The sequence below is a fragment of the Scylla paramamosain genome, chromosome 42 (assembly GCF_035594125.1).
Source record: "Scylla paramamosain isolate STU-SP2022 chromosome 42, ASM3559412v1, whole genome shotgun sequence".
Taxonomy (NCBI): domain Eukaryota; kingdom Metazoa; phylum Arthropoda; class Malacostraca; order Decapoda; family Portunidae; genus Scylla; species Scylla paramamosain.
The window spans coordinates 11368799-11385000 of record NC_087192.1 but is presented as its reverse complement, the minus strand read 5'-3'; positions in this window follow the sequence as shown (position 1 = coordinate 11385000).

Below are 16202 nucleotides of genomic sequence, written 5' to 3'. Positions count from 1 at the left end.
GCAAGAAGGCGGATGAGCATGTTACCGTCTTACAATAGTCAGTTGTTGTTTACTATTGTTGTTTACTACTTTTGTGAATATACAGTCATGATTGCATATGATTAACATTTATTTGCCTTCCCATACTCATTTTTTTTTTTTACCGTATTCTTAAATTCTTCTCTTTACTCAGTTTATCTACAATTCTATAATTTATCTAATAGCACAAGTAGAAGCTGTAGTGGTAACTTAAACTATCTCCAAATCAGACTTGCATTTCATCACAGAGTCTCGTGGGTCTAGCCAACATTCTTTCAGATACATGAGCTAGCACTGTTCCAACAGTGTTATCTTACTCGATGACCTCTCACAACACTTTACAGTGACCTCAATATCCTAATTCCCCCCCTTATGTTTCTTACGACATGGCTGAATTTTTTTTTTTTAATGACTAACTAAAAAATTTCTACTGCCCTCACTCCAAACATTTGCTTTTATTTCCAGTCTCCTTATCAACTCAGTCTAATTATGGCTTATTTAGTCCTGGGCATAACACATACGCTTCCATGTTTATCCCGTTTCAACAAAACTCTTTAAACAATATAATTCACATATTTCTGGCATTATATTTATCACTAACATTGCCACTATCGATTTTCTAAATATCAAGCAACGGTTATTTTCATATGCCATCAGTTTCTCCAAATCAAGTACCTACATCAGCTGTGAGGACAACTCTTTTCTCCTGTTTTTTTTTTTTTTTTCACTCATGATGATGCAAGTTTGTATCGCCTTTCAGAAACTTTCATTATTTTAGTTGCTCGCTTCTGTATCAAAAATACTATTTATACATTGTTTTTCGGCTCGTGTGTTTCCTCCATTAAATTTATCGTCTTCTCGCACTTGCTCCTCTCTGTAAAAAGGTTCCTCTCACATATACCGATAATTTCTGCTTAATAAATCCTCTCCTTTACGTCTTTGAGCAACTAAATTTTTCGGTATCAAACAGAATTTGCCATTTGTAGGATTAGGTTTTTTATAATGAAATCTTATCCTTACCATCTTCTAAACAACTCTCTAGCACCTGTATTCCCTGCCGTGGCTCAGTCTACGAGTAACTACTTATATATTACTACCGTCTAGAAGTCAACAATATTCCCATTTTTATACTATTCACGATGATAACACCTATGACATGCTGCATATTTTTATGGTCTTGATATGTGTGTTTTCTTCTTCCACAATTTTCTTGCATGTCGCTGGTGAAACAAGTTACTGATGACCTTTACAAGAGGTTATAATTCCCTAATCACACATGCTGTATAACTCACCGAACATATTTCAAGACGCTTTCAATCGGAGCAATACGGTTTAAGCAGTCAAGTAATATAATCATTAAATGTATGGGAGTGAGAGCTTGTATGGCGACAACTTACGAACAACACAGACGCAGAATGAATAACTTAACTGATTTTATCCTAAATTTTTCTGTTGTAACCAAATTTTCTCACTAATTATCTCAGTATAACACCAAATTTTGCAGGCGACTCAACAACAAGTATTTATAAGATCCAATGCAACAAATCATTACAATTTTTGTCACATTTGCAACATGATATTCTTGCAATATCCTAAACTTTCCAATATCAGTCTGATAATATCTATCTTTGCAATATCAATCTATGCAATATTATCTTTGCAATATTATCCTTTGCATTATAAATCCTACCGCTGCCACAAGTGTTGGGCTTGTATGTTGAACGACCTTGCTGCGTCCCCAATCTCTAACGCTGGCTTTTGTGGGTTCAAGGGAATGTCTTTAAGTTTCTCTAAATTTTACTTAATTTGTATTATTTACATATATTTACACTCACACGTTCATATGTTTCTGGTGTGCGCCACCACTCTATCAGATTTGTTGTCTCCACTTGTTCTGGATTTGATGATTGTTATTTGCCCAGTTGATTGACGATGCTTGGTGTGTTGGTAGCGTGGAGGACCGTAGTGTGGCGGTGATTCTGGTAGCTTTGAGATCGTGGGTAGTTGGTTGATATAGCTGATGTGTGCGAATAAAAGACACGATGATGATAGTTCTTGATTTAATAGATGACTGATTGTACACCCTGGATTTGAGACGAAATTGTAACGTGATGATTGATTGTTCTCTCTCTCTCTCTCTCTCTCTCTCTCTCTCTCTCTCTCTCTCTCTCTCTCTCTCTCTCTCTCTCTCTGAAGTGATATGAGTGATGACTGAGCGGTGTCTCTGTGAGTGACACTGAGTGAGATACCAAGATTAACTGCTCGTGACTGGGTGACTGACTGACTCAGACTCTGACTGGGACAGAACTGGACATGAGAGCTCGTTACCATGTGAGTTGTATTTATCTGAGCTAAGTGAATCGCAGATAGTTATCCCTAAGGACTGGAAGTGGGTGTGAAATTCCCTTGAGAAGTACAGAAAAGGGGACGCAGGCGTTATACCTAAGGACTGGAAGTGTGCGTGAAATTCCCTTGAGATAGAGGAGAAATGACCGGGAAGGAAGAAGAACATATGTACACAGGTGTTATCTCTAAGGACTGGAAGTGGGTGTGAAATTCCCTTGAGAGGTGGAGAATGACCAGGAAGGAAGGCGCAGCTGGCCATGGTACACGTGGGATAAATATATTTATCACTAACATTTATATTAATTTATAATAATAGTAATTGTTGAGACTGATACAGATGCCTTCCTCCACGAAAAATGCTCCCCTGCATTTGGATATAACAATAAGGCAGTAGGATGTGAGCAATTAACAGATGATACATGATATCATAGAGAGAATACGGATCGAGCACCTTGATAATAATGTGCGGACATGATAAGATAATATAATACATGAACAACACATATAAGTAAATACATATATACATGATATTGAGATCAGATTATTAAATATTGGAATGGGAACGAAGTTTCAGTCTGTAAGAACGTGTGTGTGTGGTTAAGCTTGAGTCGCTTGAAAGATCTGTTAAATCAGAACTTAATGATACCTGATGTGAACGCTCATCATCAAATCCCTTGTTCATCATCGAATCCCTAGTTCACACGTTTGAAATGATCGACATGGACGATCTGTTCCCCTAAGGTTTTGAAATCTAGAATTTCTTATTTTCTGGCCATGGAGAGATTCGATTACACGGTGTGGCCCAAAGAACAATGGATCTAATTTAGAGTTACGATCGTGGACTCTGGCGAAGACTATATCGCTGACTTCAGTGGAAGAATCTGTCACTCTACGATATTTCCGCAGCATCTCAGCTTTGTGAATGAGCTTATGAGTGAACTGAAAATCGCGGAGACAACATTTGATGTAGTCATCCATGTTGTAGATAGGACACGGCTCGCTGTGGAGAAATTCATATGGAAGACGCTTGTCGATACCAAAGAGCATGAAATGTGGAGACTCGTTGATGGTGGAGTGGATTGCTATGTTGACAGAATAGACTATCTCAGGAAGCTATTCGTCCCAGGAGTGCTTTACTTCTGTTATATAACGCAGAACGTCAAGGATACGTTTATAACAACACTCTACTTTGCCGTTTGAACTGGGTGAGTGAAGAACAATGTTACATTTCTTGATATGAAATTCTTTACAAATCTCCTGTAAGACAGAGTTGTTGAATTCAGCGCCATTGTCGGATAAGATGACACGAGGGGAGATATAAGGACAAATTATATTGTCGATGATCGCGCGACCAACAGAAGTACTGTTTTTATCCTTGAGAGCCACAAGAATGGTGAAACGAGTAAAACTATGCACACAAACTAAAAGATACTGATAACCGTTCTCTGTAATTGAAAGTTTGAGCAGATCAAGAGAGACTGAATCCCAATGAGCGGAAGCGATGGGGTATGGACGAGAGGGACTCTCTTGAGCCAGTGCGGTACAATGTGAAGCACACTAAGGACAGCGCACAATGTTGAAAGATATCTTTCCTCATAATCGGCCAGAAATATGATCGTTTTGCCTGCGCGAGGCATCTGTCCCGACCTGGGTGTCCTGCGTTGGGTGAGTCGTGAATGTGGTGAAGTGTAATACTAACTACCGGGGTACCACGAGGTGAGATAAACGCTCACTAGAATCGTTAGTAGAGACATCGCTCGACTTATATAAGAGATCGTCTTACATGAAAAACGTATCAACACTCATTTGCAAATTAGGAAGCTTTGTCTCATCACCAGATTCGAGATAATAAGCAACACTAGAACAGAAGGCGTCTGAATGTTGATGTTTCCTTATTTCATCCGTGGCTGGCATGGCAGAATTTTCAGTCATGACGAAGATAGTAGCAATATTGCGTGATAGTGCATCTGTCACTGAGTTTGCCTTACCAGGAATATATGAAATTGTAGGATTAAATTCTTGAATCGTGAGATGCCAGCGAGCAAATTCACCTGTGAAGTTGTTGCCTTTGAAGGTCTCTGTGACGGCATAATGATCAGTGTGGACATGATGTGGACTTGATGAGACGAAAAGGTTTTGATTCCACCCTGTCTAGAAGAGCGGTATGAGTGGAACCCCCCCAGACATGTGAAGCATACTCCATACATGGACGGATAAGGCCCTTGTACAGAGTTAGCAGCTGGGGGGGTGAGAAAAACTGGCGGAGACTTCTCAGAACATCTAATTTCATAGAAGCTGTTTTAGCTAGAGATGAGATGTGAAGTTTTCAGTTCAGATTATAAGTAAAGGACAGAACGAAGATGTTTAGTGTAGAAGAGGGGGGACAGTTGAGTGTCATTGAAGAAGAGCGGATAGTTGTCTGGAAGGCTGTGTCGAGTTGATAGATGGAGGAATGGAGTTTTTGAGGTTTTGAACAATACCAAGTTTGCTTTGACTCAATCAGAAATTTTAGAAAGATCAGAAGTCAAGCGTTATGTGGCTTCCCTGCGTGAAATGTTTACTTCCTGAAGGGTTGGACGTCTATGAAAAGACGTGGAAAAGTGCAGGGTGGTATCATCAGCGTAGGAGTGGATAGGACAAGAAGTTTGGTTTAGAAGATCATTAATGAATAATAAGAAGAGAACCCTGAGGAACACCACTGTTTATAGATTTAGGAGAAGAACAGTGACCGTCTACCAAAGCAGCAATAGAACGGTCAGAAAGGAAACTTGAGATGAAGTTACAGAGAGAAGGATAGAAGCCGTAGGAGGGTAGTTTGGAAATTAAAGCTTTGTGCCAGACTCTATCAAAAGCTTTTGATATGTCTAAGGCAACAGCAAAAGTTTCACCAAAATCTCTAAAAGAGGATGACCAAGACTCAGTAAGGAAAGCCGGAAGATCACCAGTGGAGCGGCCTTGACGGAACCCATACTGGCGATCAGATAGAAGGTTGTGAAGAGACAGATGTTCAAGAATCTTCCTGTTGAGGATAGATTAAAAAAACTTTAGATTGGCTGGAAATTAAAGCAATAGGACGGTAGTTTGAGGGATGATATATATATATATATATATATATATATATATATATATATATATATATATATATATATATATATATATATATATATATATATATATATATATATATATATATATATATATATATATATATATATATATATATATATATATATATATATATATATATATATATATATATATATATATATATATATAGCTAATTGGGCACATCATCAGATTCAAATAAAGGGTGTATTCTCTTCACAAAATATCAAAGTGTACTGTAGCACTGAAACATTTAACTACTATAAAAACTGAAATAACATGGGCCCTCCAAACTCAGATTGCCGTTTCTTCTTTCTCTACCTCGTATTCCTTCTCCCAGACCCGTCTCTGGTTCTATGCCATGATGTTTGCTCTTCGCGACTACATCGGTGTCTAATTTTGCTTTTGCAGGGTATCATATTAATATCTCTCTTTCAATAGCCTTAGCTGCACCATCTCTGCCTGTGACTCTGGTGACTTCTCCGTCTCCGTCGTTTGCTCTGTCCTCTACTGTCACTACTTCTCCACTTACTTTCATCTCTACTTCTCTCTCTTTTACACATCCTAATCTTTCGTACCTTTTTCTCCACACTTTATAATTATAAGTGTCACCATGCAACAATGACACCCCTACCTCCTTGCATCACCCAATGTGCCACCAGTGGCTTTACTGCCCACAACACTCGCACTTGCCCGCTCATGGCTTTCTGGAGCCCTCGTGCCACACCCATAAAACTGACGAAACAAAGGTGCCACTTCCTTGGTAAAACTAAGAGGTGCCATGGTGCCATCTGGCCGCTCTTAACAAAACAAATTTCTTCCCGCGTGTGACACGACCAAGCTTGCTTTTCACCATCAGGAACAGTCATATCATCACTCACCAATCCTCCCACCAGCCCCATGATGACACGGGTATCGCCACAGAGAGCTGATGGCTGCTCCTTCCCAGGACTCAGCATACACATCTCCGCACACGGAGCCAAACGAACACACGTGGCCGTCACAAAACTACAAACCTCGGCTCCAACATGAGTCTGGCGTGCCCCTGGGTTAGTCTCACTGGTCCCAGCAACTGCTTCGGTGTGCAAGCCTCTCTCATCAAACCCGATACCTTGTCGCTTTGAGGAAGTCGACATCCCTCATCACACAATGTACCTATCGAGCCCAGCACCTGACAAGCAATAACAGCTTAGAGGGGTAGGGCGAGCAACCTCACCACGTGAGAAAACACCCACTGCTCTCCGCCTCCAGCACACTGCACAGGGGAGGAAAATCCCACCTCCCCAGCAGAGTCAGGCGTCTCCCCGCCCTCGGTAGTGACTCCTGTTATACTAGACACAACAGGCTGTGTCGCGAACTGAGCACCGGCACCTAAAGCCTCAACTCCAGGTAACAACTCCGCCGAAGTGCCACCTCCGAGTTTCTGCATAGGCAAAGCATCATACAAGCAACACAAATCCAGCAGTCGAGTCTCACCCCCAGCAAAAGTCTTACCAAATCGGGTGCTTTCTGTGCTGGCTCTGCGCTTTTGCAGTAAGCCCCAGCACACTGATTCAAAGACAAGTCCGACTCTGACTCGTCCAAACCCAGGCCAGCAGCGGGACAGGCTTGTGGGTGCTCTGCCCCACCTGCATCAAGACAAACTCTCCACTCCTCTTATGGAGGACCTGCCTTATTGCAGGCGACCCCAGGAGTCACAGATCCCGCGGGCAACCGACGCTGGGGTGCTCGCCTTACCTCAGGGAGAGTAACAACAACAACAGAATCAGAAATATCAGCAGCCTTCTCATTTGAGATGGGGTCCGCAGATAGGACCTGCACCCAGACTCTTCCACCTGCCAGGTCATTCCCAGAAGGAAATCGACCCCGGACATTGGCAGGTCCTCGGCTAGTGTCACCGGTGCCTCTGCGGTCACTAGCGGGCATACAAGCCTCATCGCCGGTACTTGCAGGTAGATGTTATGAATATTACTCTCTCTCTCTTTTCTCTCTCTCTCTCTCTCTCTCTTTCTCTCTCTCTCTCTCTCTCTCTCTCTCTCTCTCTCTCTCTCTCTCTCTCTCTCTCTCTCTCTCAACATTATATATTGTAATAATAATAATAATAATAATAATAATAATAATAATAATAATAATAAAATAAATAATAACAATAATAATAATAATAATAATAATAAAATAATAATATTATTAATAATAATGATAATAATAATGATAATAATAATAATAATAATAATAATAATAATAATAATAATAATAATAATAATAATAATAATAATAATAATAATAACAATAATATTAATAATGTGTGTGTGTGTGTGTGTGTGTGTGTGTGTGTGTGTGTGTGTGTGTGTGTGTGTGTGTAATAATAATAATAATAATAATAATAAACGGTTTATTATTTAGGCAGTTGACAAACTGAAAATGTACATAGGGGATGGGGAAAAACTTAACATTAATCCTAACGGTAAGACTAATCTAGGAGGGAAATACTATTGATTGATGGCTCGCACCATGGTGGGAATCGCACTGAGTCTGTACCGGTCCGTGCGCGGCGCCTTCAGGGGCGTTATTTTGTTGTGGTGTCTGGTGGCACGGACAGGGCGAGGCGCGTCGGGCGGCAGCATGTCTCTGAGACGCGGATGATGCAGTAGTCCCTTCCCAAACTTCTCCAGAGCCTCTCGGTGCCTGGTGGATATTCTGGACAGACTCAGGGTGGTCAGGGCTTCTTCATAGGTGGTGTATGCAGGGCCAAGGATGACCCTGCACGCCCTTTTCTGCACACTCTCTAGCTGTAGCTGTTGAGTGTGTGTGAGGGAGGAGGACCACGCTGGGGAGGCGTACATGAGTTTGGGGAGGATGAAGGTGAGGTACACCCCCCTTAACTCATCTGTCGGCGTCCCCAGCGACCTGAGTCTGCGCAGCATGTACAGCCTGTAGGTAGCTGATCTCACGGTGCTGGCGACATGCTGCTTCCAGGTCAGCTGGTCGTCCACCGTGACTCCGAGAAGCTTGGCACATTGGACCACCTGGAGGGGGTGAGGGCCCACTGTGAGCCGGGGAGGGGGCACTGGTACAGAGGAGGTACAGAAATGCATCACCACAGTTTTGCTGTGGTTGATGGTCATCCTGCTCTCCTCTGTCCACGTCTGCAGTCGCTCCAGAATTGCTTGCAGTGGCGAGTAGTCCGGGTTCTTGTTGGAAACTGGGACGCCCACGGTGCAGTCGTCCACATACTTCCAGCGATGGGGGGTGTCGGTGAGGGCGTCGTTGATGAGGAGGAGGAAGCATAGAGGACCCATCTTGGTCCCCTGGGGGACTCCACATGTCAGCTGTTGGAAATTAGAGACAGAGCCCTGATAGCGAACGGCCTGACGTCTCCCTGTGAGGAAGTCGGCTAGCCACGCTATCAGATTAGGAGGGAGACCCAGACTTACTGCCTTGCTGATGACAACAGTGTGATCAACTAGATCAAAGGCTTTTTTGAAGTCGACAAAAGCAACAGCTAGAGAGGTGTTTCGCTTGTCCAGGTGGCTGTGGATGAATTCAAGGAAGCTGGTCAGGTAATGTGAGGTGGAGGTGGCTTTAATATTTCCGAATTGTCTGATATCCACGGTGTTACAAATTTTGGTGTATGCCCAGTCATATACAAAATCTTCACAAATAAGGCTAGGGATGGGGGTGATAGAGACTGGCCTGAAGTCATTGAGTGACTGAGGACTGGAAGTTTTGGGGATGGGAGTGACATAAGATGTCTTCCAGTCCGCGGGGCAAGAGTGTTGGGAGAGTGAGGCGTTTATTATGGAGCATAGCGGTGTTGCTAGCTCTACAGCAAATTCCTTGTAAATTTTTATAGGAAGGTCAGTGGGTGTGGTGGATCTTGGTTTAAATTTAAGTATTCTCTTAAAAACATCCATCGCCTGGACAGTGTGTGGAGGGGAGGGAGCGGGCAGATAGGCAGGAAGCGGAGTGGTGTGGAGGGGAGGAAAGGTTTGACAGATAGCAGCAAAGTGATCGTTCATCTCCTGAGCCGCGAGATTAGCAGGAAGGTGTGAGGTGCAAGGAAGGGATGAAGTGTGCTTTTGTAAGCCACACAAAGCTTTGATCTTAGCGTACCACTGTCTGTTGTTGGTCAGCTTGAGGTGGTGTATCTTGTCTGGGTAATAGCTTGCCTTTGCATTCTTAATCTCCCTGATTACTCTGTTTCTTAGTTTCCTGTAAAGGACCGGGCAGGATTGGAACGCCCAGGTCCGCTGACGCATGAGTCTTTTAATGCGGGGCGTCATCCAGGGAGCATCAGACGGGTGCGTTGTGACGCTCTTGGCTGGGAAGTAGTGGTGGAAGGCTGCTGTAGTAGTGGCGACGTAGTTTTGCCATTTTAAGTGGACGTCCTCCTCATCCAGCACCTCGGTCCACGGGTGTTGTGTCACCCACTGCCCAAACTCCCTCATGGCTGAGTCAGGCATGGGGCGGTGGGTCCTGGTGACAGCTGACCGGGGGGTCGAGGTGGTGGGTGTGGGTGACCACAGTATGGAGAGGTGGGTGCTCCGTCCCATGGGAGGCAGCGGCTTGGGTGGCGAGTACTGCTGGCCCAGGTCTGTGAGGATAAGGTCGAGGATGGCTTGCTGGTGGGTGGGGAAGTCCACGACCTGGGTGAGGTGTAGCTGGTGTAGGATATCGTTGATATCTAATCTGTTAAAGTCCCCACAGATGACCAGCTTGGCAGCAGGATACCTCACCCTCAGGGCATCAGCAGTGTTGATGATGTGAGTGGTGAGCAACTGTGCAGTGGCGGCTCGTGGGGGGTGGTACACGACGCAGACTATGATGGAGGCCGTGTTGTTGGGATGGGAGGGGGGCGTGACTCTCACCCACAGGGCCTCCACACCGGCAGGAATATCGACAGGGAGGTGTGAGGGGCTGAGGGCAGAGCGGCAGAAGACGGCCACTCCCCCCCCCCTGCGCCCTGACCTGAGGTGATGGAAGAGCTGGTAGTCCTGCATCGTGCACACCTCAGGAACAATCTGCCACGCCTCAGTAACCGCCACAATGTCCGCACAAGTAGATCTCACCGTCACAATCACTTCGTCCATCTTGTTGGCCAGAGACGTTGCATTAAATAAGAGGAGTGAGGGAAGACTATACCACGTTCTCGGCACCTCAAAGTGTTTGTATTCCCTCTTCTCCACCCTGCGGTCGTCTCTGGCACTGGAGGTCACTACCTTGATGGGACGCACCACACTTTTGCCTCCTCTCGATCCACGGTTTCGAAATAGTTTTAAGGACTTAAGGCACTGTATCACGTTGGGTGGCGGGTACCCAGATCCTCGTCTACGACGCAGGAGGTAATTGCGTTCGTATGTTTGCACTGAAGCACTCATTTTTCTTTATGTATCACACGCATTCGCTACAAGTGTTCACAAAAACAACAATCCCACCAGATCGAGCCTCAAACTAAACGCTAAAAGTTGAAAACAGAAAAGTAAAAAAACAAAACAAACTGAGGTCACTATCACTAGGGGGCGGGGAAGGCCAACAAGTTGGCCGAGGCTGCTCGAGAGCGCCAAGGTCACACGTCCTGCCCGTATGAGGTCAAGACGGTGTGTGTGTGTGCGTGTGTGTGTGTGTGTTGCATACTATAAAAAATATAGTGTGCAACCCCAAGCTTCCACCTTGATGAAAGGTGAAGCCACCGCTCCCGTCAGTAGATATTATCAAGCTTCCATAATGATATTTAGGAAAACTAAACTTACCGTAGTGTTCAGGAGACATTGCTGCTATTGAAGAACATGATTGAATTACCACTTCAAAGGAAATCATTGATCTCTTGTCTCCCTGCACTTCACTGTTACACGGGCAAGCTTTACTTTGTCACTCATCAGCACCTGCATATTTTTGTATTATTACGTGTCATATACCAATAAAATAACGAAATATGCTGATTTCAAGACAGTAACTGATAATTCAATGCCAGCAACATTACGGGAACAATAGGGAGTTGACGTTGGTTTTTTTTTCATATTTTATGCATAGTCTACTGTAACCAATTTATATGCTAGAGATGCAGCATTTTTTTTTTTTTTTTTTTTTTTTTAACTCGATGGTAGGTCTAGTTTTCCTAATCATCACCTGGTAGCTTGATGAAACCAGACATAACCGTGTGATGTCCAACTTCCTCTCTTCTGCACAATATTATTCAGGGATAGTTGCTGCGGCTGTCGCGTGGTGTGTGTGCATGTGCGTGCGCGTGTGTATGTGCAGAATATATCCATCTGATGTGCAACGCCGATACTGATGTGTGGAAAGCAGATATGAGCAATGGTGTTAGGAAAAATCATGGCCGACATTGCATGTAATTATATGTACTACACTATATATATATATATATATATATATATATATATATATATATATATATATATATATATATATATATATATATATATATATATATATATATATATATATATATATATATATATATATATATATATATATATATATATATATATATATATATATATTGTTACGAACAGATCCAGCCAATCTCACTGTTGCCACTACTGCTACAGGTCAGCTTTCCTAAGATACTATCTCCTTCCAGCCTAGTGAAGTGAGCAAACAACATGGATCCAGGCACCCGCTGGTCGTAAAAGTCTCAAAAGGTAGTCACCCTGTATTACCCACCAACAGGGAAGGAAATGTACACAACGCTAACTTATCCCCCCCAGCTGGGAAAAAACTCACCAAACCACATGCTAGGAAGATCAGACATTGATGATATAGTACAGGAGTATAATAACCTCTGGACTACCGCTTAGAGGCTGACCATCCATGCCCAACAGGATATTATACCACTCTCGCCCAAGAACAGCTTTTCTACAGTCTCACAAAAGACAGGCTTGCATCCTGGATACCGCTGGTGGAGCCCGGAGAGAGAGCAGACAGCTGTAATCTGATGGAAAACTATTTAGTCCTCTGGTTTTCGATAGTCATGGCTATGAGCCCAAGACTAGTAACAACTGACAGATCTGGGACGTAACAAGTAACAACTCCCACACTCGCCAAGACGAGAAACGCCAGGGCATGCAAAATATACTGAATTGAGCCGATTAGACAGCTTACTGCCTCAATTACTAATAGGAGCAAATACAGACAGCCTCCCGTGAGGGTAATCCTAACAAGGGTGGGGGTTTATCACCAGGAAAACTCCAGCAAGAATTATAAATAAAACAATATCTAAATATTGTTTAAATGCCAGCTATCCAAACCACGTCTTTCTCTTGCAAGTGTCAGAGTACCACTGAACAGAGTCTCATCCAGCGGCAAGTGATATCCTGCGCGGTGTCGTCACTTGATAGGGAGAGGAGGGGTGAAAAAAAAAGGGGGGTGGGTTTAGGGCCCGCACGCTCTCGCTACACTTAGACTTAACTTGCTCTAAATTGATTATATTATAAGTACCATTACGCACATATAAAAGAGGCTGGGTGGGATTTGATGTTTAATAGGGAAGAGAATAGCCAACCTTTCTGTTTCATTATTTATCTAATACAGTTCTCAGGAATGAGAAGGAATGGAGGAAAATTGATGCAGGGTGGGTGGAATGCAGTTTTACATAAAAACACATGGAGCAGATATGAATCATCGTGCCTCTCTCTCTCTCTCTCTCTCTCTCTCTCTCTCTCTCTCTCTCTCTCTCTCTCTCTCTCTCTCTCTCTCAAGTCTGACTTCACCGTGAACACTGTAAATACGAGTATGTCCAGACACGGAGCAATTCCAGGACGTCCGCTCGCTAAGGCTGTCAACAGTAGTTTCTCTCTCTCTCTCTCTCTCTCTCTCTCTCTCTCTCTCTCTCTCTCTCTCTCTCTCTCTCTCTCTCTCTCTCTGTCTGTCTCCCTTCCTCCTATTCTCTTTCTTCTTACTACTAACGCGCTACTTGTAACACGTCCCTCCCACTAACAAAATTTTCGAAATTTAGCCAACTTACAAAAGTTTGGTTATGCACAACAAATTAATATCAGCTCTGTATAAAGGATTTCACAATGTTCATTCAACATACATCAATATATTAGAGCAATTCACATTATACTTATGGGCACACGAATTACAGAATTACAAGGCAACAGGAACAATTGTAATAGCAACATAAACACAGAGGTATCATGACAACAATGGCAGAGCACAACTTAGCCCTTCTTCAAATCATAAACAGCGCCGCTTCTTCCTCCTCCTACTCCTCCTCCCACGAGACCTCTCTCTGCCTCTCATACAGGATCTTTCCTGCGACTTTGGCATGAGGACTTACTCCTCTATTCATATCAAATTTTCTCCAGCAGCGACTACGGCTGCGCCAACTCCTCCTATGACTCTTGTCTTTTCTTATCTTTTTCCTTCGTCTTCTCGTGCCTCTGCCTTCACTACTACTCCACCTACTCTTACTCTCTCTGCTGCATAACCAACTCCTGTACTTTCTTCTCATAGCAACACAAACACAAAAGTCACCAAACCAGGACAACCCTGCGTCCTCAGTACACTCAACGCACCCACCAGATGCCGTAGCATCATGGTGCATCACAGCGCCGCCAGGTAACTCACTTCCTGGATGTACAAAACTCATTTGTGAGCCAACAAGCAAGACTAATTAGCGGATTCGTCTATTTCTCTGCAGTGAAGAACACATTATTTCCTTCACCGGGATGGCAGTGCCAACACAATCACCCGCTCTTGTCCGTTCCCGTCACACGCCCCACAAAAAAAAAAAATAATAAATAAATAAATAATAATAATAATAATAATAATAATAATTAATTAAAAATGGCACTTCCTCGGCAAAAATAAGAAAGGCCACCTGCCAGCTCTTACTTAAACAAAATTGTACTTCCTTGATGTGACATGACCAGGCTTGTCTTTTCCTGTCATGCACAACAATACTAAATCCCGCTTCTCCCGCCCACCACAACGAGCTGACGGCTGTCCGTTTCCAGGAAGCAGCACACCCATTCCCACACAAGGAACAAAACTCCCTGTACTTCGCCATCCCAACACAACAATCTCCAGCTTTAAACCAAGCCTGGCCAAAGTGCAAGTGAGCCAACTCAACGGTTTCTAGCCACTGCACCGAAGTGCAACTCATTTTCATCAATCCCGACTCCTTTTCCACTCAAGAAGGACAGTACCAATCATCAAACTGTACTATATAACCCCGACACCTGACACTCACGGACAACTGGGCCACATGAAGACCCCGGCAACACTGTGGGTGCTTCACAAGCGGCAAGAGACAGCTCACAGCCGGCAGCTACTCTCGATACTGCCTCCCAACGTCATGCCTTGACGCCGACGTTAGTTAACACATTCTCACAATTCCCACATGAAGGAGGAATCGGACTATCAACATTCTTCATCATCCCCATTCCAAGGAAAACAACACCAACCATAACACGGGGGAGAGGGGCCTTATACAGGAGCCAATCAGTTTTACCCACCTGACCAACGCGGCAACACTCAACAGACTTGGCCACACCAGGCCACCAAAACCGCTGCAAGTGCTCCCAAGTCATCCTGACTCCAAAACTGGCAACAACCGCGCTCCCAGGTACTAACCGCACTTGTGATTTCTTTAATTCGGATGGCACACCAAACTGGAATATCAGGATATTGTTAACTCCTCCCGACCCCTTAGTTCCCTTACTTTTTTTTTTTTTTTATGTGGAAAGGACACCGGTCAAGGGCAACAAAAATCCAAAAAAAAAAAAAAAAGCCCACTGAAATACCAGTCCTAGGGTCCGAAGCGGTAGTCAAAAATTGAAGGATAGGTGTCTTGGAACCTCCCTCTTAAAGGAATTCAAGTCATAGGAAGGTGGAAATACAGAAGCAGGCAGAGTTCCAGAGTTTTACCAGAGAAAGGGATTGAGAATTCTGGTTAACTCTTGCATTAGAGAGGTGGGCAGAATAAGGATGAGAGAAAGAAGAAAGTCTTGTGCAGCGAGACCGCCGGAGGAGGAAGGCATGCAGTTAGCAAGATCAAAAAAGCAGTTAGTATGAAAATAGCGGTAGACGATAGCTAGAGATGCAACATTGTGGCGATGAGAGAGAGGCTGAAGACAGTCAGTTAGAGAAGAGGAGTTGAGGAGACGAAAAGCTTTTCATTCCACGCTGTCTAAAAGAGCGGTATGAGTGGAACCCCCCATACATGTGAAGCATATTCCATACATGGATGGATAAGGCCCTTGTACAGAGTTAGAAGCTGGTGGGGTGAGAAGAACTAGCTAGAGATGAGATGTGAAGTTTCCAGTTTAGATTAAAAAAAAAGAACAGACCAAGGATGCTCAATGAGGGGACAGTTGTGTCCCACTCCTCAGGCCATGATCAGGCCTGCCGTCCAGGAGGCTGTAAACGACACTACTCTGCTAGAGTGTTTTAATACCTCGTCGGAGGTGGGTGATCCGTTAAGAAGGCCGTGTTCTCCCTAGGTATTATACCTCAACCATATATGTGTTGTTGCTCGTTATAACTGTTTCTCCCTAGACGTGGTTGTAAGTCATTTCACAGTTGTGGTGGTTAATTGTTGTAGTATTTATTTTGTTTATGAGTGGGAAAAACAGACTGGCGATCTCATTTGTGTAACCTGGTTTTATGACCGTTGGTAAGAAGCATAAATCTACTGTGGATCTTGTAACCCATATCAAGCCCTGCATCCAGGAACGTAGGAGGTGACTTGTCGGGAAATGGCTGGA